The sequence below is a fragment of the Papaver somniferum genome, chromosome 3 (genome assembly GCF_003573695.1).
Source record: "Papaver somniferum cultivar HN1 chromosome 3, ASM357369v1, whole genome shotgun sequence".
NCBI lineage: Eukaryota > Viridiplantae > Streptophyta > Magnoliopsida > Ranunculales > Papaveraceae > Papaver > Papaver somniferum.
In genome coordinates, this window is record NC_039360.1 from 171211894 (window position 1) to 171220188 (window position 8295).

The 8295-nt window shown below is 37.3% G+C and overlaps 1 non-coding gene and 1 pseudogene across 1 annotated transcript; one reads left to right on the plus strand and one right to left on the minus strand.

Annotated features, from left to right (window-relative positions):
- Positions 1-1823: 1823 nt before the first annotated feature.
- TRNAN-AUU lies at positions 1824-1897 on the minus strand. Its single transcript has one exon. It is a non-coding gene; the product is annotated as a tRNA-Asn (tRNA).
- An 800-nt stretch (positions 1898-2697) lies between these two features.
- On the plus strand, positions 2698-6356 carry LOC113360341 (annotated as a pseudogene).
- Positions 6357-8295: the final 1939 nt, after the last annotated feature.

Here is an 8295-nt window from a genome sequence, read left to right on the forward strand (position 1 = left end):
CGGAACACAATAACTTCTTCTACTACCATATAATTAAGTTATTGTGAGGTGATTGATATCTGTAGGCTGCTCTTTGGGAGTATAAGTACGGATTTAATAAAATACGGAACAAAACTTCATAGGTATTTCTGTGGGAGACATATTTATCTATCAGAATAGACTTATCTGTGGGAAACATATTTGTTTATAAGTCTTCGACTTTGGGTCGTAGAAACTCTTAGTTGTGGGTGAGATCAGCTACGAGAATTAAGTGCGCAGTTGCCGGCGTGGTTCCAGAGGCGTAAGGAACGCGACTGTACCTTAATTGGCGTGAAACTTGGTTAAGGCTCAACTACATTCCAGTCTGAAGTTAACTTGTAGTATACTATTATTTGTAGCGGCTTAATACAGTGTGGTGTTCAAATCTGGACTAGGTCCCGGGTTTTTTCTACATTTGCGGTTTCCTCGTTAACAAAACTGTTAGTGTATGTGTTCTTTCTTTTTCGCGTTATATTTTTATATAATTGAAATATCACAGGTTGTGCGTAGTTCAATCAATTGGTAAATCCAACCTTGTTTGTTGGATATAGATTGATTGGCACGAGCATTGGTTTTTGGTACCGTTCAAGTATTTCTCATATCGATCAGGCTCATAGATTTCTATCTATTTAATTTGCTGATTGATTTGAGAAAAAAAGATATAGCTCTTTGATATCTTTCTTGGTTGAGATAGCTTTATAAGTTGGTGCTCTCGGTATGGTTGAGCTCGCTTTATAAGATGGTGCTCTCGGAATAATATTGGAATACTGGTAATTCTTCTTTCCAATAGATGAAAAGTTTCCTCGCCCCCCTCACTAATTTATCATCCACATAATTGCCAGATCTATAGGTGAATTTGAACGCCAAAAAGTTGTTGTATTCTGCCAGCATCTTCATGGATTTCTCCACTAACTTTTGATTCTTCCAGTGTATCATTGTATTTTTGCTTTCAATGTACCTCACCATTCTTTTACAGTCGCCCTCTATCCAAATATTTTCAACACCTTCTTACCAAAAACTTTTATTATGGTGGTAGATGAGTTCTATTACTTTACTTAGATTTCAGCCCTAGATCCCCATTTATTTTAAACTTACACATCTTTCGAAGCCACCTGCCACATTTTTAGTTTATTACCTTGATGTTCAGACCTTGGTGAACCGTCTAAATGCCTTTTTTTTGCCTCATTAGAATATTTTTGCACCTATAATCTTCCTATCTATAAATATTCATCTGATTCTGAAGAAAACAAAGTGAGTCATGTTATTGTGAGTGAAGGAAGGAATGGATTTTAAGAGGGAAATAATTAAACCTAATTCAGGTCAATGTTTGGTCAAAGAAAACATGATTAAATCAATATATCTTTGTTAGATACCATTCTTACAATCACTAACTTATTGTGCTTAATCCGTTACTTGCCTGGTTATCTTCTTCCAAAAGCCCAAGTTCCTCCGACTATAATTACCATCTAAATTTATTTATTTTCAGTTCCGTAACTTTTCACTAATTATTAATTTTGAATGAAAAACTCAAGTTCTAAAATCATAAAGTCTTCGTCATATATATAATTCTTAATAAGATCAAAATCACTAGTGGATTTGATGACGATTTGGTTACTTGCACTTGCCGCTTCACTTTTTACTCTGTAATTTAAGTAACGTTGATAAGAAACTTCAAAGCATTCAACCTTTATAGGTTAGTCCTTTAGATATTCGTTTTGGACGCTTATCTGTCTTTTGAAGAGTCAATCTCTCCCCTAAAAATTCAATTCAAGTTGGTGGATAGCTACAAGTTGGGCATAAAAAATCGCTAGAAACAAGAATTGAACCTGTGACCTTGTGATTAATAGCCACACGCTCTAACCAGCTAAGCTATTCCAGCTTTGTTAGAATACATTTTCCTTTATTGTCTTCGTGTTCATAGAATAGGGATGGTCATTCATAAAAAGTGTTCGAGCTCCAGCTTCAGCTTGTGGCAAGATTCCATCCATCCTCGTATTTTATGATGAAGTTAACATTACTTAATTAAAAACAAAAGTAAAAAAATTAGCCACCGAGTTAGCAATTTAACACAACAAAAATTAGCAACCACTATTCAAGCACTTTCTACTTAATGCGTGATCTAGTGAGGGGAAAATATTAAATATCACCCCGATTTTGCAACAAACGGATACTATGGGTTTGACTCAAATAAAATATGCAACTAGGAATCCTATTAAATACGTAAGAAACTGAAAATCACCTTCAAAGTTGATCCTATCTAGCTTTTCGGTTCACCTGCTCGTGCCAAGTCTAACCATAACCATAGGAGTATGAGAAGGGATTGTAGCGTGAGCACTTTAATGCTGGACTCGGGTTTGGGCTAAAAGGTTTTGACCAATAAAAATTAGGGAAACAAAATAAAATAAAAAGAAATTCAGACAAAACCCCCTTCACTCTTCTCCTCTAGGTTTTCCGTCTTTCTCCCTTCTTTTTATCTCTCCCACTATCTCCATTGGTCGTCGCTGCAACAGCTTATTAGGGCACAGATTTCTGGTAAGCTTGGTATCTATCCCTCGTCTCATCTGTAATTGATTCTGTTGCAGATAAGAATCTCTTTATTATCACCTATTATTGTTGTTTTTATGGTCAACTGAGGGTTTTTCATTGATTTCACAGTACTACTACCTCTAACTGTCTGTCATGGAGGATGTGAATGAAAAGTAAGATTTCCTAGTGAATTAATTCATTTGATTTCTTTGTAATTGTTATTTTAGGTTATTCATAATTTTGATTTTATTTGGATTTGGTTTGTGTTAGTGTATCATCAGAGTGGCAAATTTGGACGTGACTAACAAAAAGGAGAAAAAAACACCCAAAGTTAAAGCCCCTAAGACTACTGGTATGTTTTTAATTTCCAATTGCTGATTCATGAGTAGCTTTGTTTTTTTTTTTTTTTAAAGCTGAATGTTATGAATAAATTCAGGTGGTGGAAGCAGCGGTGCGGCGGTGGTGGTGGAAAAAAGAAGGAGGTCAAAAAAGAGACTGGTCTTGGTTTATCTAATAAGAAAGATGAAAATTTCGGAGATTGGTATTCCGAGGTATCTAGTTGACCACTTGTGTTCTTACTTCTGTAATGTGGCAGTGATTAGATCTGTGATGAATGTGTATTCTGGTCTCTTGTTTTTTGCAGGTTGTTGTCAGTGGTGAAATGATTGAATACTATGATATCTCGGGGTGTTATATCCTCAGGCTGGTCTATGGCTATTTGGGAAATTATGCAAGTATGTCAATTTTTTTAAGTTACTTGATATCCATGTATACCTATATGAGCTAGTAATCTGGATTTGGTTTGATTTATGGCATTCGATCGAACATATTGAGGTAATATGGTAATATGATTATGTTACTAATTTACACCATTGTCCACATGCAGACATTCTTTGATGCCGAAATTAAGAAAATGAAGATCAAGAATTGCTATTTCCCTGTGTTTGTGTCTTCTACTGTACTACAGAAAGAAAAAGATCACATTGAGGGCTTCGCTCCAGAGGTGAGAATCTTAATGCCTCGTACAAACATGCATTAGCTACTTCTTGTAGAAATATCTATAAACTTAAACTGTAAGATAACTGTGACTTCCAAGTTGCTGTAATCATAGAATCAGCCATTGGTGAGTTCTCCTTTTTGGGACCTCCACTAAGTAGAGGTTTCTTATGATTCCTGCTGATAGGCTGATGTCTGTTTTTTGTTCACACTATGCCAGGAAGTTTTGTTTGACTTAACTGTTAACCTCTCTTGGTCATCTACTTTTCATAGACTTTGTAGTGTTGCATGATCTATAAATAACTTACTTACTCACTCGTTCACACTCACACAATCAGGTTGCATCGGTTACCAAGTCTGGAGATACAGATTTAGAGGTTCCTATTGCAATTCGTCCTACGAGTGAAACTGTCATGTATCCCTACTTCTCGAAATGGATAAGAGGACATCGTGACTTGCCCTTGAGGCTTAACCAGTGGTGCAATGTTGTTCGCTGGGAATTCAGCAATCCTACTCCCTTCATCAGGTATTCATTGTTTTCTTTTGTGAGGGCAATTGGCACATAGATTCATGTATGTACTAGGTAGAGATGAGAGTCTTATGCCTCAGTTATGCCTCGGAGAACTTGTAGATGACTCAATGAGAGTTCTTGTGCAGCTGCGCATAAGTCATAGTTATGTACTCACTTATTTCACGCTTGTAGGAGTCGTGAATTTCTTTGGCAAGAAGGGGATACGGCTTTTGCAACAAAGGATGAAGCAGATCAAGAGGTAAATCTTTCACATAACTCGAATTCTGTGATATTGGTCTGTTCTCTCCTTTCAGTATCATGTTTGTTTCGTTTTATACTTCCTCCTTGTTCTGTGTCTGTTTGGATAGAACTGTTTATGGAATTCTGAATAAAACTTGGGTCGAAATATGTTCTATGCCATGCAATATGGTCAATATTAATAGATATACACATGATCAGGTTCTTGAAGTTTTGGAACTGTACCGGAGAATTTATGAAGAGTTCTTGGCAATCCCAGTGGTAAAGGGGAAGAAAAGTGAGAATGAAAAGTTTGCTGGAGGTTTATATACAACAAGTGTTGAGGTGAGACATAAGTTCCATTTTGCTTTATCTTTATATTCTATTTGTATGAATAATCCTTGAGCTTTATTTTCTTTTGTCCAATTACATTATTCCTTTTTTGTTCTCAGGCTTTTGTTCCAAATACTGGTCGTGGAGTACAGGGTGCAACCTCACATTGTCTCGGCCAAAATTTTGCAAAAATGTTTGAGATCAACTTTGAGAACGAGAAGGGAGAAAAGGGAATGGTGTGGCAAAATTCTTGGGCATACAGCACCCGAACGGTAATCCTCCCATTAAATATCTCCTCTTCACTTGTAAACATATATTTTATTTACTTTAGGGGTCAGTTGCACTAAAATGATATCTGCGTGGCAGGCAGGGTAAGTAGGCCATTTCCAAGTAACAAGTTACGGAAATTGCTTAAGATTCATTTTGGAAAAAAGTTATCTCTGATTCTTGTTAGATCAAAAGCATCTTTATTCATTTTGGATGTACACTTTTTTCAGATTGGAGTAATGGTGATGGTTCATGGAGATGACAAGGGGTTAGTTTTGCCACCTAAAGTTGCATCAGTCCAAGTCATAGTGATTCCTGTGCCTTACAAAGATGCCGACACTCAAGCCATCTGTGATGCTTGTTCCGAAACTGCAGAAGAGTTGAATAAAGCTGGTTTCCGTGCTGAGACAGATCTAAGAGACAACTACTCACCTGGTTGGAAGTATTCAAACTGGGAATTGAAAGGAGTTCCCTTGAGGATTGAGATAGGTCCAAAGGATATGGCCAAAAACCAGGTCAGTTAATTGTAATTTTGTCTCTGCTATGTTCATAGATGTTCAGTCCTATTGAGTACTCCATTTGGACACATTAACAGGTACGTGTTGTTCGCCGAGACAATGGAGCAAAAGAGGATATCTCAAGAACCAACTTGGTTGATCAAATTAAGGACCTGCTGGAAAATGTCCAACAAAGCCTATTTGATGCTGCAAAGCAAAAACGCGATGCTTGTGTTGTGGTAGCTAAGACATGGGAAGAGTTTACGGAGGCCCTAAATGAGAAGAGGATGATCTTAGCTCCTTGGTGCGATGAGGAGGTAGGCTTCCATTATCTAGTTTCTTATTGCTTTTAACATTTTCTCCCTTTGCTTGTAATAAGAATTTCCAGCTACTGGTTGGTTTTTTGTTTCAGTTATCACTTTAAAATGGAGTTATGGGTACATTATTGTTCTTTGATTTATTCTTTCAGGAAGTTGAGAGAGATGTTAAAGCACGTACCAAGGGTGAGATGGGAGCATGCAAGACTCTTTGCACCCCTTTTGATCAGCCAGAGCTCCCAGAGGGTAATTTTTGCTATAACCCATGCTGTTCTTGTTTTCATCTTTAACATTCAACATCATGGACCTGCTTGTAGTTTATGTATATGCCATTTGTGTTTCATATTTACCTTCTAATGTTCGAGACTCGTGCTTTCAGGGACGTTGTGCTTTGCCTCCGGAAAACCTGCTAAAAAGTGGACTTACTGGGGCAGAAGCTACTAGTTCAACTGGTGTTATTTGAAATCAGGTAGAAGTGTTTGTGTGCAACAGTTAAACAGAGTAGGAAACCAGTTGTGTGAGATTTTTGGAAGTAGAGAGTCTGTCTATTTTTTTTTGTTATCCTGGAAATTTCTGTTTTGGATTTCGTCTTGAAATTTTCTGTTTAATGAATCCAAATTTCATAATTTTATATCTTCGGGCTTTTAGGACTAATGTCTGGACTTTGCACCTTTTATGCTGTTTCATTGAATGGACACACCGCCTGTTCTTACTTTGGATAATTAGGGCTGCAAAATTATGACTACGCCAATATGATTAAATCTACAAGTCTAACAGTTACACCGGCCAATGCCGTTTAGGATAAATGAATACTTTGTCATAGTGAACTGCAACTAATTGCCGAATTATTGATAAAAAAAAACTAATTGCCGAATCATTGGAAAGCCTTGCCGGCTTGTACTTGACATAAAATGATAAAATCAGTCAGTACCGTGAATTGTATCATTTTCCCGAGTCAGACCTCAGTCCCGGACGACTCATATTCAGAAGATATAAAACAAACAAGCTCTAGTCTTGACTCTTGGGTTCCATTAGGTTTAAACAATTCGTAAAGAAATCTAGACCGTCCATAAAACAAATTGTACTGGTTTAAACAATTCATCATGCAGGTTTAAGGATATCTTCAACAATTCATCTTACAGGTTTAAACTTTGATTGAAATTATAGTTTGTAACACTTCTTTTTATCCATCGATCGTTCAATCAATCAATGGAGGTTATGGGTGAAGAAGGTGCCAAAGTAGTATCATCATCAACTGAGAAAAGAAATGAACACAATCGTCCGCCATTACCGAAGCCAGCTCCCTGGCTTGTCTTTCCGTATAAAGTAAAAGGTAACAAACAAAATCAAGCTCTCTATAATATTTGTGAACCCAGTAACAAAAGTTGCAGAAAACACATACCTGAATTGAGTGGAAAATCTTTTTGGCAAAAGCATTCTCATCAAGGCTGGCTAATTGTTATTTGTGATGATCCAGCATACAACCCTGCCCCGAACTGGGATTTTGGTGATTGTTTCCTGTGGAGTCCTGCATCATTGGAGACCATTCAGTTACCTAGTTTATTACCTGTGTATCATAAAATGAATGCATATTCTCTGATAGACTGTGACACAGTCACTGTGTTTTGTCATCCCCTCCTAGAACTAGTACTAATACAATTGCTTATCCTGATAATGCTGATGATGATGAGCCAATGGTTTTATTGCTTTTTCTTCTTCGTGGAAGAGATGATTGCGACAGTGATATGGTTTTGGTATTTTCTCACCCTGGAGACAAACAATGGAAAACAAAATGGGTCTTGTCTCAAGATACTAGGACAGATGAATACCTCATTACTTCTCTTTGTTGTTTTAAAGATAAGTTATATCTTATGTGTGGATATGATCAACACCTAGAGATTGATAAGGGAAAGCTTTGGGATATTGATGATGATTCCCTCACTTTAAGGCCATTCGAGATAACCAACATCACTGAATACCCTTGGTGTGGGAGTGACCATATTGATAGCATTGCTTTTTACGTGGAATCTTCTGTTGAACTCTTCAAGGTTGAAATATATTTCAATAGGAGACAAGACATGAAGGTGTTCAACTCAGTTGTTGTCTGGATGTTGGATTTCGCTTCAAAGGAGTCGGAGGAGGTGACTTGTTTGGGAGATAATGTTCTGTTTATCGGAAAAAACACTAGAGCTTGTTGCTCGGCGTCCAAATTGGGACTTACAGGTTGTCGTCTGTATTACACACTTCCAGATGATCAGGCTTTATATAAATTTGAAGTACACGGTAGCGGGAACTCTGTTATTTTGCCGTGTTTAAAGCTACCAAGGCCATGGTTCCCATCTGATTGGATCATGATTCTTGATGGGCAGCAACAAGAGGAAGAAGAAGGAGATAGCATGGGAAAGGCAGTCAAAAACGAATCAAGTGTAATGGCCTGTGAAAAGAATGAGAATAAGAAGGATGGTGGATTTGAAGTAACAAGTTCCTGGGATATTCTTAATGCTGTTATTTTGCCATGTTTGTCGTGTTTCCCATGGACTAAGATTCTTGATGGACGGCAACATGAGGAAGAAGAAGAAGATTGCATGAGAGA